The 21,361-nt window shown below is 45.2% G+C and overlaps 1 protein-coding gene across 1 annotated transcript in view; it reads left to right on the forward strand.

The window, feature by feature from the left end:
- Nucleotides 1-580: 580 nt before the first annotated feature.
- Nucleotides 581-21,361, forward strand: part of LOC138261635 (zinc finger protein 721-like) — a 91,387-nt gene continuing 70,606 nt past the window's right edge. The window contains exon 1 of the mRNA XM_069210771.1: nucleotides 581-691. The gene's annotated coding sequence lies outside the window, so the exon portion shown is untranslated. The remainder of the gene's footprint in view (nucleotides 692-21,361) is intronic.

Genomic DNA, 21,361 nt, shown 5'->3' on the forward strand with positions numbered 1-21,361 from the left:
AGTCGCAGTATCGCTATGCCTTGTGGTTACGACGCCCGTGTCTCCGTGCAATCAGCTACGCATCGAAGGTTTGTCGTCGCAACAGACAAACCCTAGAAGATTCCAGAGCACTACGAATTAAAAACCAGTAAGGCCTCTCCGGCCATTTTTCAGTAGTGAACCGACCCCTCGATAGTCAGACCACACGCCCGTCCCTCTCGCCACCCGAGGTCAACCATGTTCCAGACTGCCGACTGAATATATCCCATTTCACTTTCTTCAACCCTCTCATCGGGAGTTGTGTGTGGCCGTAGTAAAATACGTGCACAGGCTACAACGACCGACACATTTCTTAAAGCCAGACCCATCACAAGCACAAAACAGACTAAGTTTTAGTCAAGCAAAACGTACTACCGGGTAGAGTACAACTACAGATATAATGCTATCCATACACCGAAAGACAGTTCCCTGACTCTACAGCCAATGAGCACTTCGGAAATCCGTGCAGCACGTGGATGGCTGGTTGAAGTGCCGCTAATGCTCCAATCCTACGCCACCTTACGCATTACGCACCCTCTCATTCCTAGACAGTGTTAAAATATGTTCAGCCGCGGGATTGGTCGTCATGTGACCCGGAAACGAAAAAGACCAAACGTCAACTCTGTAGAGATTAATTATGGGGAGTATGAGGTTCAAGTCGCGGGCTGTGTGTGTAAGTAGAGGATGTACTTATCTTGGTGGCAGCTTTTACTCCTGCTTGCTTAGTGCTAGTAACGATTGGCAGATTTCCACAGTGGAAATATATTTCCTCTCTTCTCGTTAATTTTACGGCCCTTCCACCTGCTACATAGGAAACCGGGTGCTCTTTCTTTGAGCTACACCTAACCAACAAGGGACTGCTTTACTATATCAGAACATGCTCTGATTTTCCCACTACTCAACTTATAAACGGCCCTTAAAGTGGTATGTACATTGGCTGTGGATTTTGGCCTACCCTTGGGATAGACCGTCATCATGTTGTCTCAACCTTTGCTGACGGACTTAGCAAGCATTACCCCCGGTCGGCGTACATATCGCAGATTTGAGTTTCATGCCCGTCGGTGCGCCGTTACGGAAGCAGAGTTTGGCGAACATATGGAAGCATACGTACGATTCTAAATGTCATCCTAGATATTTAGGGAACGTGCAACTTTTCCTAGAATACTTAGGGGGCTTGTTTATTATTTTAGTTTTAGTCCTAGAATATTTTAGTTAAATGAAAGCTTCACCAGCTATTTGCTTCACCGGCTATTTTTAGAAGTTCCAGTGCCGAAAATGAGGGGATCCTGCTGGATTTCAAATCCATCTGCTATAATTGAAACAGATCTTGGTCGGCCCGTTTGAAATCAGCTGTATGTAAGATATATACATTATGTGTAAGAATGTCAGAGGAATATGTATGAGTAATTACAGTAATAACCAGTGATTGAGCATTCGCTAATTTATTCTTGTTTCTTTAATTTATTTCATTTCACTACTCACTCCATTATAGTGTCAGAGTGCTTTAGTTTAAGTTCGTCAATATACAGGAAATTTTACAGAAGACAGGGGGTTGTAAGTTGCCGGAATTGCATATCACCCATACACATATACTTTACATGTTAAGCTAGCGTGTTAAAGGGTAACCCAGTTAGGGATTTAAAACGAGTGGCGTCTACTGAATGCGATGTCTGGAGTTGTATGTATGTAGTGTGTCTTTATCGTTACCTAGAGGAACTGTTTTAACAACTTTTTAGAATAACAAAAGCTCGAGGGGGGAAACTAGCAAAATTCTTGCAGATTGCATGCAGTTGCTTGTTATATTAAAATTACTTGTAAAGTATGGTCTAAAGGCAACACAGGTATTTCAACAAATTCATTAACCTACTGACCATTCTACATAAAATACAAATCAATGACTTGCATGTTACATGGTATGCTTTACAGCAGGCGCATCCCCCCTTTTTGTTAACTTATGGTGAACCCGAATTCTGACTAATCAGCACACATACCACTTCAGAAGTAAATATATTACCCTCCAGGTTATTTTACCATTATTATCTCCTGAAAGTTGATGGATACACAAAGATCTTTGCAGCAGGCCTCTTAACCCATAAAATAGTTTACATTACAGTATTTGTGACCAATTACATTAGTAAGGACAGATTTACAGTCACATTTGTTCTTGTTGCTAATTGCTTTGGGGCAGAGTTTTTTTGTTTGTTAAAAAAATATATGTTGATTGTCCCATCGTGACTTCACCCATTTCTGCTCCACACCTTCACCTTAAAATGACTGCTGGGAAGTACTATAATGTTCCCTTTGTTTTTTATGGTGATGATGTGCTGGTATGGGGCTAAAGTATAACGTGATTCTTGTTATTACTGTGGTGACCCCTTGACAGTCAATAAGCCTGATTTAAATATATTGATGTAATGACCCTTTGACCAAGCTAGTAAGCCTGCGTGATATGACCAAACTGTATTATAGTGCGAGATTACGTCTGAGAGCATTACAGTTATGGTGTTCAAGAACCATGAGAGGTGTATTATGAAATGAGGGTGTCACCAAAGGTATGTCCATCTACCTTAATGTATATTTATTTGTATTTCAATGTACATTTCTTCTTTAAAATAGAAGGCACTGACTGGAAATTATTGTCATTGTTCTGTGCCAGCAAATTAAGATTACTAGCCTATACCAACTCCCCTGAGTAGGCCTTGCACTGATCTGCCTTTCTTCCCTAAGAGAGTAAAGTGCTACTATCTGGTACTTGGTTCCCAGTAAAAAGACAATTGTGGTCTTAATACTTGTGCAGGGCTCACATCCTTTGCAACTAATAACCCAATTTCTTACACCATTGTTGTGCAATTTTAGCACAAAGTTGTTAGTGGGAGCTGATGGGCAAGGGTATTTGAATTACTGTGCGTAATGTTTCGGTCCTACGTGTGGATGCCCACTTGTAAGGCTATGAGTGATTGTGGTCAGTTAATAACAGGAGTATGCTTCCTCGATTGCTCTGGTTGGCACCACAGAAGACCCTCTTTATGGTTATTTTAAATGTTTCCCTTTCTCTTGAGAGTTTTATTCTCCTTTTCAATTGTTTTATGTTAAATGCGGTCACAACGTTTTACCTACACAGTTTTTGCTTAACATGTCGATGCACTGACTATTGCAACGAGTATTGACAATGTCGAGAGGCCTGCCTTGTAATGGAAAGTGCCCCTGCAGTCATCAGGAGCTTTAGGCACTGAAGTTATCATACATGCAGTCTGTTGCTCATCCTTGCATCCATTCATTCATTCAGTCATACATTAGCCTCTCTTGCTTTTAGCAACTTACCTTTTCATAATAAAATACAAAAACTCTAAAAGCATATATAATATAAATTAAAAGACAAAAACAAAAAAAAGAAGATATCGCTTAAATGTGGCGAACAAATGTTTGCAATAAAAATTAAACACAGCGGTTGGCAGCCGTCTTTCAAATGTAATTTACATAGTGTAGGAGATGGCTGCTGCATTTAGAAGCATCGTGTTTGCAGTTTTGGAGCGGTTAATCAAAGATACACTGTGCACAATATCATTAAAAATGTTCGCTCAGTAAACATCACACTGAGGCCATCTTGAAATGGTACATGTGCAAAGAGTACCACATTGATCCAAGATGACTAACGTCATGCTTCATGAATGGTAAAATAGTGCTACAGTATTGACAACACCATTTCAAGATGGCCATCCAGTTTAGAAGCAGCAGCTGCGTGGAATGTGGCTCACTTCAGATAAAAAGAGTGATAAGTGGTCGATCTCGCAGCACTGTTTAAGGAGCTGCCAGGTTGAAAAGACATAAACATTGAACTGTAAAAAGAGGAAAATGCATAGCTAAATGACTGGTGTACTGGCCATGGCAATGAAATGCTCTTCTTTTCAGGTGAACGTGCAAATGTGCTCAGGAAAAATGCAGTCATTCCTAGAACAATTGATACATCAGCTGAAGTGGCCCAGTCCATTTCCTCATGCTTATGGGTTCTTGGTCTGAAGCAGAATGTGAATAACGATTGACTAGACCACGTGCAGTAAAGAGCTGACCCACAGTGCTTAATTTGAGCCGATGGTTTCTGGTGCGGGCACCAGCATTTATTTTTGAGGGCCGGCACTTATTTTTCTCCCTCAAGCATTTACTGCGAGCAAAAGACACATATGGGAGAGACGGAGGAAGAGAAAAATGAAAAAGCACCACAAAGGGAGAAAGCTGCACGAGTGAGCTGAAGGAACATGGAGTAGCTATAAAGAGATAGAAGAGGCCCCTGCTGCCTCAGTATTCTGGGCTCGCACATTTAATTGCAGCAGCCGCGTGTTTCAGAGGACAGCTTTGGGCACCAGCACGTTTTTATTTACAAATTAAGCACTGCTGACCCATAGTCCCTCTAGGTATGTATGTGTGTATTTATTGTGAACTGTTTTTGATAACAATAGCCTAGGATTAAATTAAACCGTTCATGTCCTCCTCAGGGGTTATGGCAAGGATTTCCATAGTGCAAATCCTTTACCCTTCATTTTTTTCAATGGGGGTAATCAGTGCAAAGCCACTAGACAGTACCGTGTTCTGTGTCAAAGTAATTAATCTCCTGGCTTTAATAATTACAGTTGTCTAACTATAACCCCTGCGCTGCCTAGTCAGATCAGCTCACCAAATGACCCCCTACCTTTTCTTTTCTGAAAAGTCCATTGCTCCCCACCATCCCCCAGCATCGAATCATAAGTACTCTAAAAGAGTCACAGAGGTGGCACTCCTTGCCTAACACCAACAGTCTTTAATATGCACCTTGTCAGGTGCGGGGCATGCAGTTATGCATTTATAATGGCAAACAGAGAACGTCAGGTACCAGAATATAAAGTTAAAAAAAATGACACAAAAAAAACAACTGAAAAAGCCACTGTCCCATGACATGGGGCAGCTTGAGTTCGGTAGTCTTTCCAACGGCTGACCAAATAACTAATCTTTTATTGCCATATCATTCCATGGAACATTTGAACATATTTAATTCCACACTGACAAATTCTGCTGCTCTGGAGCAGCTTTTGTTTTTTTGTGATAACTAGACTAATTTTCAGGTGGCATTACTAAATTCATCAGACGCACATAGTGTCAGTCGGTTTTGTCATTATTTGATATAGTTAGAGCTTTCTGGCTTTGCCTTCACTTCTGTGCAGCCTTCACTTTGTCCATGGCTGCTTTTCACAATTTTAAGGGCAGGTGAAGGAATTTTCCTTCTGCTCTATTGTCCTGCTTCTGGTTTTCTTTCCATCTGTGAGGAAACGGTAAATACCATGAGCAAATTGTGCAAACTGTGAAGACAAGTTGGATTACAGAGTTTTTGAAGCAAAGCACGTCAGGGAGGTGGCATTAGTGGCACTGTTCTCCCACTGCCTGTATTTAGATGGACAGTATTACACAACTTGACTCTAAAACCCGAGATTGAGCTACTTCATGATCTTGATTTTTAACCTCAAGGTGCAGTTGCATACATAACAAGCATTGGCAAAGCCAGTAGGTCTCGCCTATACAACCACTATTGGCTTGGTGATGTGTTTCTACCATGCTGTACACCAGTGTGACTGCTGTTCAGCATGGCTAAAAGTTAGTGGCATGGAGTGTCCTAGTGTGGAGTGGGGCTAGTGTTCTAGAGTGGATTTGTTGGAGTAGAGTGTCAAAGAGTTTAGTATGGGTAGGAGAGTGTTGTAGAGTTCAGTGGCAGAGAGTGTTCTGCAGTATTGTGGAGGTGAAATAGGGTGGAGTGGATTGAGATAGTCTGGTGGATTGTATTGGAGTAGAGTGGGTTGGATTGGCTTGGGGTACAGTGGAGTGAATTGGAGGAGTGTGACAAAGTGGAGTGGGTGGAGTGGATGGGGTGGATTGCAGGGGGATGAGGTGGACTGGGGTGGGGTGTATTGGAGATGGGTAGATTGGATTGGAGTGGGGTAGATTGGATTGGAGTGGGGTGGATTGGACTGGATTGGAGTGGGGTGGATTGGACTGGACTGGAGTGGGTGGATTGGATTTATTGGACTGGAGTGGGGTGGATTGGACTGAAGTTGGGTGGACTGGAGTGGAGTAGATTAGAGTGGGGTGGACTAGATGGGGTGGATTGGAGTGGGGTAGATTGAAATGGGGTGGGTGCAGTGGTTTGTAAAGGGTGGGTTTGATTGGTATGGATTGGATTGGAATGGGCAGACTGGAAGGGGTGGATTGGAGTGTGGTCTTGTGGACTGGGGTGGATTGGAGAGGGGTAGATTAGATTAGATTGGAGTTGGTGGATTGGATTGGGGTTGGGTGGATTGGAATAGAATGCTTCGGAATGAAGTGAGTTGAGGTGGATTAGATTGGATTGGGGTGGATTGGATTTATTGGAGTGGGGTGGCTGGGAGTGGATTGGATCAAACTGGGGTTGACTGAACTGGGATGGAGTGGTGTAGATTGGATTGGAGTGAGGTGGATTGGAGTGGATTGGAGTGGGGTGGATTGAAATGGGGTGGAGTGGGATGGGTTTGATTGGGGTGGGTTTGATTTGAATGGGTGGACTGGAAAGGGTGGATTGGGGTGAGTTAAGGTGGACTGGGGTGATTGGAGTGGGGTACATTGGATTGGGGTGGGTAGATTGGAATGGGACGGTTTGGAATTAAGTGAGTTGGAGTGGATTAGATTGGAACGGGTTGGATTAGATTTATTGGAGTCAGGTTGTTTGGAGTGGATTAGATCGAAGTGGGTTGGACTGAACTGGAGTGGATTGTAGTAGATTGGAGTGGGGTGGGCTGGATGGGGTGGATTGAAAATGGGTGGGTGGGTTGGACTTGTGTGGGGTGGGTTTGATTAGGGTGGGTTTGATTGGGGTGGCTTTGATTGAAGTGGGTGGATTGGATGGGGTTGATTGGAGTGGGGTGAGGTGGACTGGGGTGGATTGGAAAGGGGTAGATTGGATTGGGGTGGGATGATTGGATTGGGGTGGGGTGGATTGATTTAGGGTGGATTTGAATGGGGTTTGAAATGAAGTGAATTGGGTGTAGTGGATTAGATTGGGTTGGATTGAATGTATTGGAGTGGAGTAGGGTGGGTTGGGGCAGATTGTTTTGGATTGGAATGAGGCTAATTGTTTTGGATTGGAGTGGGGAAAATTGAAGTAGGGCAGATTGGGGTGGTGCAGATTGGAGTGGGGTGGGTTGTTTTGGATTGGAGTGGGGTGGGTTGTTTTGGATTGGAGTGGGGTGGGTTGTTTTTGATTGGAGTGGGGCGGGTTGTTTGGGATTGGAGTGGGGCAGATTGTTTGGGATTGGAGTTGGGGAGCTTGTTTGGGATTGGAGTGGGGCAGCTTGTTTGGGATTGGAGTGGGGCAGCTTGTTTGGGATTGGAGTGGGGCAGCTTGTTTGGGATTGGAGTGGGGCAGCTTGTTTGGGATTGGAGTGGGGCAGCTTGTTTGGGATTGGAGTGGGGCAGCTTGTTTGGGATTGGAGTGGGGCATCTTGTTTGGGATTGGAGTGGGGCATCTTGTTTGGGATTGGAGTGGGGCAGCTTGTTTGGGATTGGAGTGGGGCAGCTTGTTTGGGATTGGAGTGGGGCAGCTTGTTTGGGATTGGAGTGGGGCAGCTTGTTTGGGATTGGAGTGGGGCAGCTTGTTTGGGATTGGAGTGGGGCAGCTTGTTTGGGCCTGGAGTGGGGCAGCTTGTTTGGGCCTGGAGTGGGGCAGCTTGTTTGGGCCTGGAGTGGGGCAGCTTGTTTGGGCCTGGAGTGGGGCAGCTTGTTTGGGCCTGGAGTGGGGCAGCTTGTTTGGGCCTGGAGTGGGGCAGCTTGTTTGGGCCTGGAGTGGGGCAGCTTGTTTGGGCCTGGAGTGGGGCAGCTTGTTTGGGCCTGGAGTGGGGCAGCTTGTTTGGGCCTGGAGTGGGGCAGCTTGTTTGGGCCTGGAGTGGGGCAGCTTGTTTGGGCCTGGAGTGGGGCAGCTTGTTTGGGCCTGGAGTGGGGCAGCTTGTTTGGGCCTGGAGTGGGGCAGCTTGTTTGGGCCTGGGGTGGGGCAGCTTGTTTGGGCCTGGGGTGGGGCAGCTTGTTTTGGCCTGGAGTGGGGCAGATTGGAGTGACGCAGATTGCTTTAGATTGGAGTGACGCAGATTACTTTGGATTGGAGAGAATCAGATTGCTTTGGATTGGAGAGAATCAGATTGCTTTGGATTGGAGAGAATCAGATTGCTTTGGATTGGAGAGAATCAGATTGCTTTGGATTGGAGAGAAGCAGATTGCTTTGGATTGGAGTGGGGCAGATTGGAGTGAAGCAGATTGCGTTAGATTGGAATGAAGCAGATTGCGTTAGATTGGAATGAAGCAGATTGCGTTAGATTGGAATGAAGCAGATTGCGTTAGATTGGAATGAAGCAGATTGCGTTAGATTGGAATGAAGCAGATTGCGTTAGATTGGAATGAAGCAGATTGCGTTAGATTGGAATGAAGCAGATTGCGTTAGATTGGAATGAAGCAGATTGCTTTGGATTGGAGTGGGGCAGATTGGAGAGAAGCAGATTGCGTTAGATTGGAGTGAAGCAGATTGCGTTAGATTGGAGTGAAGCAGATTGCGTTAGATTGGAGTGAAGCAGATTGCGTTAGATTGGAGTGAAGCAGATTGCGTTAGATTGGAGTGAAGCAGATTGCTTTGGGTTGGAGAGAAACAGAATGCTTTGGGTTGGAGAGAAACAGATTGTTTTGGGTTGGAGTGGGGCCGATTGGAGTGAAGCAGATTGCGTTAGATTGGAATGAAGCAGATTGCGTTAGATTGGAGTGGGGCAGCTTGTTTTGGCTTGGAGTGGGGCAGCTTGTTTTGGCTTGGAGTGGGGCAGCTTGCTTTGGCTTGGAGTGGGGCAGATTGGAGTGAAGCAGATTGCGTTAGATTGGAGTGAAGCAGATTGCGTTAGATTGGAGTGAAGCAGATTGCGTTAGATTGGAGTGAAGCAGATTGCGTTAGATTGGAGTGGGGCAGATTGCGTTAGATTGGAGTGGGGCAGATTGTTTTGGACTGGAGTGGGGCAGATTGGAGTAGGGCTAGTTGTTTTGGACTGGAGTAAAGCAGATTGCTTTGGATTGAAGTGAAGCAGATTGGAGTGGGGCAGATTGTTTTGGCCTGGAGTGGGGCAGATTGTTTTGGCCTGGAGTGGGGCAGATTGTTTTGGCCTGGAGTGGGGCAGCTTGTTTTGGCCTGGAGTGGGGCAGCTTGTTTTGGCCTGGAGTGGGGCAGCTTGTTTTGGCCTGGAGTGGGGCAGCTTGTTTTGGCCTGGAGTGGGGCAGATTGGAGTGACGCAGAATGCTTTAGATTGGAGTGACGCAGAATGCTTTAGATTGGAGTGACGCAGAATGCTTTAGATTGGAGTGACGCAGAATGCTTTAGATTGGAGTGACGCAGATTGCTTTAGATTGGAGTGACGCAGATTGCTTTAGATTGGAGTGACGCAGATTGCTTTAGATTGGAGTGACGCAGATTGCTTTGGGTTGGAGAGAATCAGATTGCTTTGGGTTGGAGAGAATCAGATTGCTTTGGATTGGAGAGAATCAGATTGCTTTGGATTGGAGAGAATCAGATTGCTTTGGATTGGAGAGAATCAGATTGCTTTGGATTGGAGAGAAGCAGATTGCTTTGGATTGGAGTGGGGCAGATTGGAGTGAAGCAGATTGCGTTAGATTGGAATGAAGCAGATTGCGTTAGATTGGAATGAAGCAGATTGCTTTGGATTGGAGTGGGGCAGATTGTTTTGGATTGGAGTGGGGCAGATTGTTTTGGATTGGAGTGGGGCAGATTGGAGTGAAGCAGATTGCGTTAGATTGGAGTGAAGCAGATTGCGTTAGATTGGAGAGAAGCAGATTGCGTTAGATTGGAGAGAAGCAGATTGCGTTAGATTGGAGTGAAGCAGATTGCGTTAGATTGGAGTGAAGCAGATTGCGTTAGATTGGAGTGAAGCAGATTGCGTTAGATTGGAGTGAAGCAGATTGCGTTAGATTGGAGTGAAGCAGATTGCGTTAGATTGGAGTGAAGCAGATTGCGTTAGATTGGAGTGAAGCAGATTGCGTTAGATTGGAGTGGGGCAGCTTGTTTTGGCTTGGAGTGGGGCAGCTTGTTTTGGCTTGGAGTGGGGCAGCTTGTTTTGGCTTGGAGTGGGGCAGCTTGTTTTGGCTTGGAGTGGGGCAGCTTGTTTTGGCTTGGAGTGGGGCAGCTTGTTTTGGCTTGGAGTGGGGCAGCTTGTTTTGGCTTGGAGTGGGGCAGCTTGTTTTGGCTTGGAGTGGGGCAGCTTGCTTTGGCTTGGAGTGGGGCAGATTGGAGTGAAGCAGATTGCGTTAGATTGGAGTGAAGCAGATTGCGTTAGATTGGAGTGAAGCAGATTGCGTTAGATTGGAGTGGGGCAGATTGCGTTAGATTGGAGTGGGGCAGATTGCGTTAGATTGGAGTGGGGCAGATTGCGTTAGATTGGAGTGGGGCAGATTGCGTTAGATTGGAGTGGGGCAGATTGCGTTAGATTGGAGTGGGGCAGATTGCGTTAGATTGGAGTGGGGCAGATTGCGTTAGATTGGAGTGGGGCAGATTGCGTTAGATTGGAGTGGGGCAGATTGTTTTGGATTGGAGTGGGCAGATTGGAGTAGGGCTAGTTGTTTTGGACTGGAGTAAAGCAGATTGCTTTGGATTGAAGTGAAGCAGATTGGAGTGAAGCAGATTGCTTTAGATTTGGGTGGGGCAGATTGTTTTGGATTGGAGTGAAGCAGATTGAATTGGATTGGCATGGGGCAGATTGTTTTGTATTGGCGTGAAGCAGATTGATTTGGATTGGCATGGGGCAGATTGTTTTGGATTGGCGTGGGGAAGATTGTTTTGGATTGGCGTGGGGCAGATTGTTTTGGATTGGCGTGGGGCAGATTGTTTTGGATTGGAGTTGGGCAGATTGTTTTGGATTGGAGTTGAGCAGATTGTTTTTGGATTGGAGTTGGGCAGATTGTTTTTGGATTGGAGTTGGGCAGATTGTTTTTGGATTGGAGTTGGGCAGATTGTTTTGGGATTGGAGTTGGGCAGATTGTTTTTGGATTGGAGTTGGGCAGATTGTTTTGGGATTGGAGTTGGGCAGATTGTTTTGGGATTGGAGTTGGGCAGATTGTTTTGGGATTGGAGTTGGGCAGATTGTTTTGGGATTGGAGTTGGGCAGATTGTTTTGGGATTGGAGTTGGGCAGATTGTTTTGGGATTGGAGTTGGGCAGATTGTTTTGGGATTGGAGTTGGGCAGATTGTTTTGGGATTGGAGTTGGGCAGATTGTTTTGGGATTGGAGTTGGGCAGATTGTTTTGGGATTGGAGTTGGGCAGATTGTTTTGGGATTGGAGTTGGGCAGATTGTTTTGGGATTGGAGTTGGGCAGATTGTTTTGGGATTGGAGTTGGGCAGATTGTTTTGGGATTGGAGTTGGGCAGATTGTTTTGGGATTGGAGTTGGGCAGATTGTTTTGGGATTGGAGTTGGGCAGATTGTTTTGGGATTGGAGTTGGGCAGATTGTTTTGGGATTGGAGTTGGGCAGATTGTTTTGGGATTGGAGTTGGGCAGATTGTTTTGGGATTGGAGTTGGGCAGATTGTTTTGGGATTGGAGTTGGGCAGATTGTTTTGGGATTGGAGTTGGGCAGATTGTTTTGGGATTGGAGTTGGGCAGATTGTTTTGGGATTGGAGTTGGGCAGATTGTTTTGGGATTGGAGTTGGGCAGATTGTTTTGGGATTGGAGTTGGGCAGATTGTTTTGGGATTGGAGTTGGGCAGATTGTTTTGGGATTGGAGTTGGGCAGATTGTTTTGGGATTGGAGTTGGGCAGATTGTTTTGGGATTGGAGTTGGGCAGATTGTTTTGGGATTGGAGTTGGGCAGATTGTTTTGGGATTGGAGTTGGGCAGATTGTTTTGGGATTGGAGTTGGGCAGATTGTTTTGGGATTGGAGTTGGGCAGATTGTTTTGGGATTGGAGTTGGGCAGATTGTTTTGGGATTGGAGTTGGGCAGATTGTTTTGGGATTGGAGTTGGGCAGATTGTTTTGGGATTGGAGTTGGGCAGATTGTTTTGGGATTGGAGTTGGGCAGATTGTTTTGGGATTGGAGTTGGGCAGATTGTTTTGGGATTGGAGTTGGGCAGATTGTTTTGGGATTGGAGTTGGGCAGATTGTTTTGGGATTGGAGTTGGGCAGATTGTTTTGGGATTGGAGTTGGGCAGATTGTTTTGGGATTGGAGTTGGGCAGATTGTTTTGGGATTGGAGTTGGGCAGATTGTTTTGGGATTGGAGTTGGGCAGATTGTTTTGGGATTGGAGTTGGGCAGATTGTTTTGGGATTGGAGTTGGGCAGATTGTTTTGGGATTGGAGTTGGGCAGATTGTTTTGGGATTGGAGTTGGGCAGATTGTTTTGGGATTGGAGTTGGGCAGATTGTTTTGGGATTGGAGTTGGGCAGATTGTTTTGGGCTTGGAGTTGGGCAGCTTGTTTTGGGCTTTGAGCGGGGCAGCTTGTTTTGGCTTTGAGCGGGGCAGCTTGTTTTGGCTTTGAGCGGGGCAGCTTGCGTTAGAATGGAGCGGGGCAGCTTGCGTTAGAATGGAGCGGGGCAGCTTGCGTTAGAATGGAGCGGGGCAGCTTGCGTTAGAATGGAGCGGGGCAGCTTGCGTTAGAATGGAGCGGGGCAGCTTGCGTTAGATTGGAGTGAAGCAGATTGCGTTAGATCGGAGTGAGGCAGATTGCGTTAGATTGGAGTGAAGCAGATTGCGTTAGATCGGAGTGAGGCAGATTGCGTTAGATCGGAGTGGGGCAGATTGCGTTAGATCGGAGTGGGGCAGATTGCGTTAGATCGGAGTGGGGCAGATTGCGTTAGATCGGAGTGGGGCAGATTGCGTTAGATCGGAGTGGGGCAGATTGCGTTAGATCGGAGTGGGGCAGATTGCGTTAGATCGGAGTGGGGCAGATTGTTTTGGATTGGAGTGAAGCAGATTGCTTTGGATTGGATTGGCAAAGGTTATTTTGGATTGGTGCAAGGCAGATTGTTTGGGATTGGCCTGGGGGGGACCAAACACCCTCTTTACAAATATCGAATTGCAAACACAAATTGTGATTTGGTAATTTGTTACCGAATCGCGACGTGTGCCTTGAGCATATGTGAAAGCATTTTTGAGGTTGAAAGAGGCCCAGTCGGGCCATTTCCACCCACAAAAATACTTTGTACATATGGTCCTAGGTCCCAGCTACTAAGCACTAGAAACAATATGCTAACATGTCTCCTTCCAAAGTGCGTAGACTGTGACCAATGCAATAATAAGTAAGCCAAACTTTTGCAAAGCCTTCCTTTTTGGACTTCCTCTTACACATTGTTGTCAGGATCATCAATTCCATCAGCTGAACAATATTTAATCTTCCCAGAACATCACATCCCTTCTTTCGCTGAAACTAAAGTGGGTGGTTGGCTGACCAAAAACGGGTCTCGGCACAGTAAGCTGTCTCCTGACATTTAAAGTTTTTCACAACCTTGCTCTCTCTTTGCCAATTTAGTATTATTGTGCTTGAGTACAAGTAAAGCCAGATCTATAAACTTTGTGCAAGCTTTCTGAAGTTTAAGGTGCAGAAAGAGGCCCAGCAGGACCGTTTTGGGAGAATTTGTAATGGTGTGACCCATCACTTTAGCTAATAACTCGGTAAAACCAATACAGCGCGAAGAGAGAAATGGGCAGGACCAGAGCATATGCAGTAAATCAGCATCTGACCACATACATCAAGGCCACTTAGAGTCTGCTTCTGTGAATAATTTATGAATGTGATTAGGTGCGAGATAGGTGCAATTCAAGATATTGAATTCACTTAAAGCGGACAGCACTTGACAACTGTAAGGATGTTCCAACATTTTACACCATTCACTATCATTAAGTGGCTTAGACAGGTCTGATATTTAGCTACATCGAAGAGAAGCTGTGGATTGATCTCAATGCTGAAAAAAGGCTCTTTACAGCCACTTAAACAATTTACCACCTGTTTCAGTGGTATGAAGCATCTGGTATACTTTGTGGTAGTGGGTGTGACTAAACGAGTTTGAAATAAATCATACAGTACTTTCTTAACACATTCATAAGTAAGAAATTGACCCACAGGAAGAGCGTAATCAGTCATAAGCACCTGACAATCCAGTACCTTGCTACTGACAAACAGTTCACCTAGTGTTGATAAACCAGAGGCTGTCCAAGACTGGAGCTGTACAGATTGCATCCATCCTGATTGAATAGGAAGGCCCAGCAAAGGGTCTGTCAGAGCATAAGGTGATGCTGCCTTGCTAGGCACTCTGGTTCAATTAAGACAGGATAAAGCCACCCGAAACAGCCTAGGAAAATGTGACTGGGAGGACTTAGAAGAGAACAAAGGATAATATAATAAGCCATCCTACAATTGGTGATGCCAAGCCCTGTTTCAGGAAGAAAATGGCCTGCCAACCATCGATCTACCCATTGTAGCTGGTATGCCAAATAATACCTGTTGGAAATGGCCTTTTCTGCAGGTTTCCCCTGACTTTTTGCCTCTGACCTCCTGTTTTTTGATCATGTGCTGAATTTAGTTTTTGCTGGCTTTAGTACTCTGTGCACTTTACCACTGCTGACCAGTGCTAAAGTGCAAGTGCTTTCTATCTAAATTGTTTGGTAATTGGTTTGCCCATGATCTGCATATTCGACTTACCAGTAAGTCCCTAATAAAGTGCACTATTTGTGCCCATAGCCTGTAAATCAAATGCTACTAGGGGGCCTGCCGCACTGTTTGTACCACCCACATGAGTAGCCTTGTAAACATTCCCAGACCTGCCACTGTAGTGTCTCTGTGTGCAGCTTTAACTGCCAGTTCGACCTGGCCAGTGCACCCACTTGCCAGACCCAAACCTTACCTTTTAGTACATGTAAGTCACCCCAAGGTAGACCGATGGCAGTCCCATGGACAGGGTGCAGTCTATTTAAAAGGTAGGACATGTACTGGTGTATTTTATATGTCCTGATAGTGAAATACTGCTAAATTTGGTTTTTACTACTGCAAGGCCTACCTCTCCCATATGGTAACATGGGGGTTGCCTTGAAATAGCTTTCAGGTGTAATTTCCAATTGGGAGTGATAGAGATGTGGATTTTGGGTGGGGTCTCTGAACTCACAATTTAAAAATACATCTTTTGGTGAAGTTGGTTTTTAAATTGTAAGTTTGAAAATGCCACTTTTAGAAAGTGGGCATTTTCTTGCTTAACCATTCCGTACCTCTGCCTGGGTGTGGAATACACATCTGGTTCAGAATGACAGCTGGGCTGATTGTGTGACTGGCCAGAGTGAATTCACAAAGGGAGTGGAGGTGTGACCTTCATATCCTGATGGGTCTTTCTGGGCTAGAGTGGTGGGAGGCGCTGACACTTGCACCTGAATAGGGCTGTACCTGTCCTTACACAAAGCATTCTCCAACCCCATGTGCGGTGTCTGAGGCCAGGGCAGGAAAGGGAGGGTCTTGCGTTCTACAAATACTTCCCTTTGAAGTTTGCCTACTTCAGAAGCAGAAATAAATATGAGTATTGGGCCTCTGAGTCTGCAACTTTAGAACTCTTCTGGACTAAGGGAATTCAGCCAGGAAGAAGAGCTTGATGCTGTAGGAGGAGTTGTCACTCTGCTTGTTGCTTTGTTGTGCTGGCCTAATGCTTGCTACTTCTGTCCTGGGAGTGAAAGGACTGGGCTTTGATTTCTACAGCCTGCTTTCCTAGGTTCTCCAAGGGCATGAACTGAGCTTGCCTCCTGTTAGAAGTCTCAGTGCCATCTAAGACTTCATCTGCCAGTGCCTGGACTCATCTGCTGAGAGTCCTGACTTGCCAAGTGGTGGCAAATTCAGTCCCTGGGCCCCTGGAAGTGAAAACTGGTGTGATGAGTAAGAAAATCCATGCATCGGATCGCTGCAACTGAAAATTGGTGAATCGCCTGAGTTGCGGCAGAAGAATCGACAGCACCTGTATTGTAGTTGAGGAATCAGCGGAGCGCCTGCCTTGTGGTGGTAGGATCCACGTAGTGCCTGTAGGACCGACGCAGCGCCTGTTCCACTGTGTCTCTATCATCAGAGTGCTTTTGGATTTTCCCACACATCGTCCCTGGGCAGTATTTTTGCATCGACCCTGCACCGCAGCAAGGAGCCAAGGCCACGTGACCAGAAACCGGCGCATCCCCTCTCCTGCGGGGAGAGAACTGACGCATCACCTCCCCTGCCAGTAAGGAACTGCCGTATCCCCTCCCCTGTCAGTAAGGAACTAACGCGTCACTTTGTTTTCCGGCACCTCATCTCCCGTGCGGCCTGCATCGTCTTTGTTTTTGACACATCCCACGTAGTGTGTGTTAAAAAGAGACAACCATTGATCGTCCCGGATGACGACTCGTTGCAACTCTTTAAAAATGATATCTTTGTTTTTGTATGTTAGATTGTTGTCGTTTTGTTCTTGTTTTATTCAGAAAAATATTTGCAGATTTTCAAAACTTGTGTGGAGTCCTTTTTTTCTGTGTGTGTGTGTGTGTGTGTGTGTGTGTGTGTACACATACTATACACATTGCCTATGAGATAAGCCTGACCCCTCGTGTCAGGCTACCAAGGGGGTGACATGGGGTAATCTCAGTTTGTGGCTCCCTGACTAGAGTGAGGGTCACTACTTGAACAAGGTGCAAACCACTGCCAACTACAGACCCCATTTCTAACAATACCACTCAGAATCGATGAGGGCAAGGCCGCCCGCCACTACAGATAGTTTCAAAGTTGACAAAGGTACTCAATGCCTCCCTGCACCCCAAATCATATGCGGTAAGTAATTTGTCAGGGTCCCTAAAGAAGGAATGAGGAATAAGCAAAGGAAGATTTGCAACATAAAATAATATACACAGGGATGTGGAATTCCTATCGCCAGATGCCCAGGACATATTGTTTGGGGTCAAGGGCAACAAGTTTTCATGTTTATTTTGTCACTGAGACAAGTAGACCCAACCCCCTGCAGCATAAACCCTTTGGCGGCCAGTTTAGAGAGAAGGGGCCTTTCTGCCGTTGACCTAATATATGTGTCCGTATGTTGATGCTGTTTGAACTTGTATTTGCTTCATTAATGAAAAACCTTCATTATTAGGGTGAGCGCTGTAAATAAACCTTTTAAGGTCACACTGCACTACTGACAGTGGTACCAGTAAAAAAACAAAGTGTTCACACATTTGAAATGTTTAACAATATGAGGCTAAGTATAATGCTCCCAGAATGCTCTCTGATTAGATGCAAATATTTGCAGAAGCTTGTAAGCAAGAGTGATGATTCTTTGCTTTCAAAATAAAATGTTCAGAAAAAAATGCAAGTAGGAAAAAGAACGTTTCACTACTATAACATTTTAGGTGCAATTCTTTAAAACGTCGTTTAGTAAAATGTGTTGATGCATACTAGTATTTCCAAAAAATATTCCTAATGGAAAATTAGTGTAACCATTTTCAACAAGATTATGGGAAGCATGAAAATAAACAAGCACTGGCAAAGCCAACCTATCCGGCATTTTTTTGAGTCTTCTGGTTTTGTCAATGCATGTCTTGTTTTAACATAGCTTTTGGAAAACTTTATTGTTCTGGAAGCTGCCAGGCCCTCACCATTGTAACAAACACTAGCAAAAAGACAAAAAATAGTTTTTGTTCTAAAAATGCACTCATAACCACTAGTGGCGTAACAAAGACCCCGCAGCCCCCCTCCAGGGAGCCCCATCAGCACAGCACCTGCCCTGAGTGAGCCTGGAAGAGGGCCCTCCGTATTTTTTGCAGGGGGCCACCTCCAGTTTTGTTACGCCACTGATTGCCACAGTAGTTCCTGGCACTGAACAAAACTACTTTGTGTGCCAATATGCTCCTTGTCGAAGAGAAGAATGCGATGACTCACAGTAAAGCCAGCCAATAGAGGAAGAAATAGAAGTTTAATAAAAACAAAATGTCACAAAAGTGCACTCATGGTATGTCTTTGAATTAGTGGCTTTCATGAATGCACAAAAACTTACAGAAGTAGAGCAGGAAATCATACTCCTAGAAAATAGTTGTGAACTGTGTTTTAGCACAAGCAAATATGCATGTTTAGATTTGCTCATGTGATAATCTAATGAGCGTTTACAAGTTCACTTTTCATCCAACCACTTTTTTCCCAACCCTGGAAGAACTTCTGCTTCTGTCATTGTCAGGAGTAAATTTCCAACCTTTCTCATTATGGGAAAAGATTAGAGAAGAGGTGATGAAAATCCTTAAAACATGCAAGTTAGTTGGTTTTCAGACTCAAAGCCATTCCAGCACTGGAACTATTGCTTGCTGCTTACACCAGCATAAGTATATAGATCTGCAGAAAGGTGTCAAAATAAGGAAAATGCCAAAGTAGGGATTGACATTGCAAGCATTCAAGCCCTACTATAGTAGTAGAACTGGCATAATCAGAGAGGCTATTATCCGAGCTCTTACATAATGAGATCGCTGCCATAATTTGTCACAGCACTCCATGGCTCCGAAGGGACTAACAGATTTTTTTTTTACAGGACAAGTAGATTTCTTTACAGGATAAGTAGATTTCAGAAGCAACCTGTCCCATGGACAAGTGGATATTTTATTAAATCCCACACCCCCTTACACAGGATAGGACCACAGTCTTTATCATTATACCAAGTCTCATGAGGGAAAGGGGAAGGGTGGGCCAAAAGGCAAAGTGACTGCTGCGGGCCAGAACCACTCTACCCAAGTTTCCATCCTGTAAGTCTTCAGGGGAATTATATGTATTAATACCCAGATATTGAAACATGACTGCTTCACGTCTTTTTGAGGTCATGCTGCCTTTAGAGGGCCATCACACATCTTGGGAGTAAGGGGAAAATATAGGATGTGCATGAATTCATTTTGAGGCTAGAGACTTTCTCTGAAATGCACTCATAATCAACACTAAGGTGTTCAATCACAGTGTCCAATTCCACTTGCTTAATTTGAAGAAACATGCCAAGGCAAACTCAATCCAACCTCCCATACCTGCTCCCAAAACATCTCCACTGGGTAAATTGTAAATAGGCACTTACCTCACCTGTAGGGACTTGCTGTCCCAGGGATCCTTGCTGCTGTGGCGGCCGGACTTCCGATCGCAGGCGCTCATAGCGTGCCGCGTCGCCCCGCAGCGTTGTTGTGCCTTACCTCACCTGGAGGGACTTGCTGTCCCAGGGATCCTTGCTGTTGTGGGGGCCTGACTTCCGATCGCGGGCTCTCATAGCGCCGCGTCGCCCCGCAACGTTGTTGTGCCTTACCTCACCTGGAGGGACTTGCTGTCCCAGGGATCCTTGCTGCTGTGGGGCCGGACTTCCGATTGCGGGCGCTCATAGCAACGTGTCTCCCTGCAACGCGCACTGGCCACACCCGGGCGAAGCCCTAGCCAACGGTGCGCCCGTCTGAGGCCAGGCTGGGCAACCCCCCCGGCCCTAAACTATGAGTTATTCCTGCAACGCATTGCTGCTTGGCGCTATACATTTTTAAAACTTGCCCCACAGTCGTTTTTGTAGCGCCAAGTTTGTCTAAATGGGGAAGCGCAAGGCAAGGGGTAGTCCACCGGTGGGCACTGTTCAAACAAAAATTCCTAAATTGCATCAAACGCCACACATTTCCTCTAGTTGTGTAACTGCCGAAATTGATAATCTGATGGAGGAAGTGGAATCCTTGCTGACTAAAAAGAAGAAAGACTCCCAGAAAAGATTGAAGAATGGTTCACTCACCACCTTCCTGTCAGTTAAATCCCAGGGCAAGGAAAAAATCTCCGACAGTGGTGTTACTTTGAGGCCACTAACAGCACAGGCTGATGGACCAAATAAATATTTGTTTTAAAAGCTGTTGGCCTATAAATGATTCTTCATTGAGGAGGAATTCTCCCGCCCCAAACCATAGCTTTCGAATCGAGAGAGATGAACCTCTAGCCACTTCTGAGGAGACCCCTGTGTCAGCTAATAAGAAGGAGCGTGTTTGCCAGAACGTGACGACTAATTCAGGGAGGCTGGTACAAGTTGCTGTTGCTCCAGATATTGATTGACTGACTTTGTCTGCAATTGCTCGGGATAGTAGTGGATCTTCTCATATTGTTAACTTGCAGGTAGAAGGGGTCTCAGATCCAGAGTTCCTTTCGCCTAGGAGCAGGGTTTCAGCATTTGATGCTCTCAATGCACGTATGGTCAGATTATCACCTAGGAAGAACCATGTTAGATGTTGTATCTCGTCATCCCTCTGGAAGGACCCTGGCGACTCTAACTCCAAAGTTTCTGACATGGAATCTGGCTGGAATTCACAACAAATTAGATGACCCAGATTGGGGGGAGTTTATTGACAAATTTGCTATTTGCTTGTTCCAGGAAACTTGGTCTACTATTCATGTTTTTAGACAAGGGTTTAACTCATTTTGCAAAGAAGCCAGACCGTCCCTGGCGGGGAGAGCGGCGCGGGGTCTTATTATAAGGACAAGAAATTCAGACCTGGGCAATATTAGAGAAATTTATGTGGACTCAGATGATATACTGGCTTAATCTATTCCGCAAAAGCGAGGCTTCCCCTTGTTATCTGTTAATGTTTACAATAGACCAGGTCCTTTTAATCAATTGTCAAAAACTATTCAGGTGTTGAATGCTTTGGTGTCAGATTATATAACATCGCATTGTATTTTTGTTGCTGGGGATATAAATGTGTCACTTGAGTCGAACTCTGTATTTTCCGAGATTACGCATCTAGAAGACACATTATGGAATATTCTTCCCTTTTCCTCTCTGACGAAGCAGTCCAAAACTAGTAGTAGGGCTTTGCAGATAATAGACTTCATGATAACACACGGTCTTCACCCAGGAAATGGGCGTTTTTCCTCGGACTCTCCTGCAAAACCCACATTTTTCAGAAGGTCTTATAGTAGTATATTAGATTATGTGGTCATTGATTTGAGGATATGGCACACTATTAAAGATATTAGCGTAGGAAATCAATATAATAGCGATCATGCCCCAATCTTAGTTACATATGATGGGCTTATTTAAAAAAAAAATAGATATGCAAAATAGTTATGAAACCATTTCCTCCCCAGTGGGGGGAAAATGCTTGACTTAGCATCAACCCAACAATTAATGGATGGTCCTTGCTTATATTCCCCCAATGAGGTCATGGCCTTGCACATAGATATTTTTTCCACTTTGAGGGATTTATTTAATAGAACTGTTAGGGAAAATAATCATTCAGTAGTTGGACCCCACCATAGGTGGTTCGGCAAAGCATGCAGGGATTC

Source organism: Pleurodeles waltl, chromosome 10, assembly GCF_031143425.1.
Source record: "Pleurodeles waltl isolate 20211129_DDA chromosome 10, aPleWal1.hap1.20221129, whole genome shotgun sequence".
Lineage (NCBI taxonomy): Eukaryota > Metazoa > Chordata > Amphibia > Caudata > Salamandridae > Pleurodeles > Pleurodeles waltl.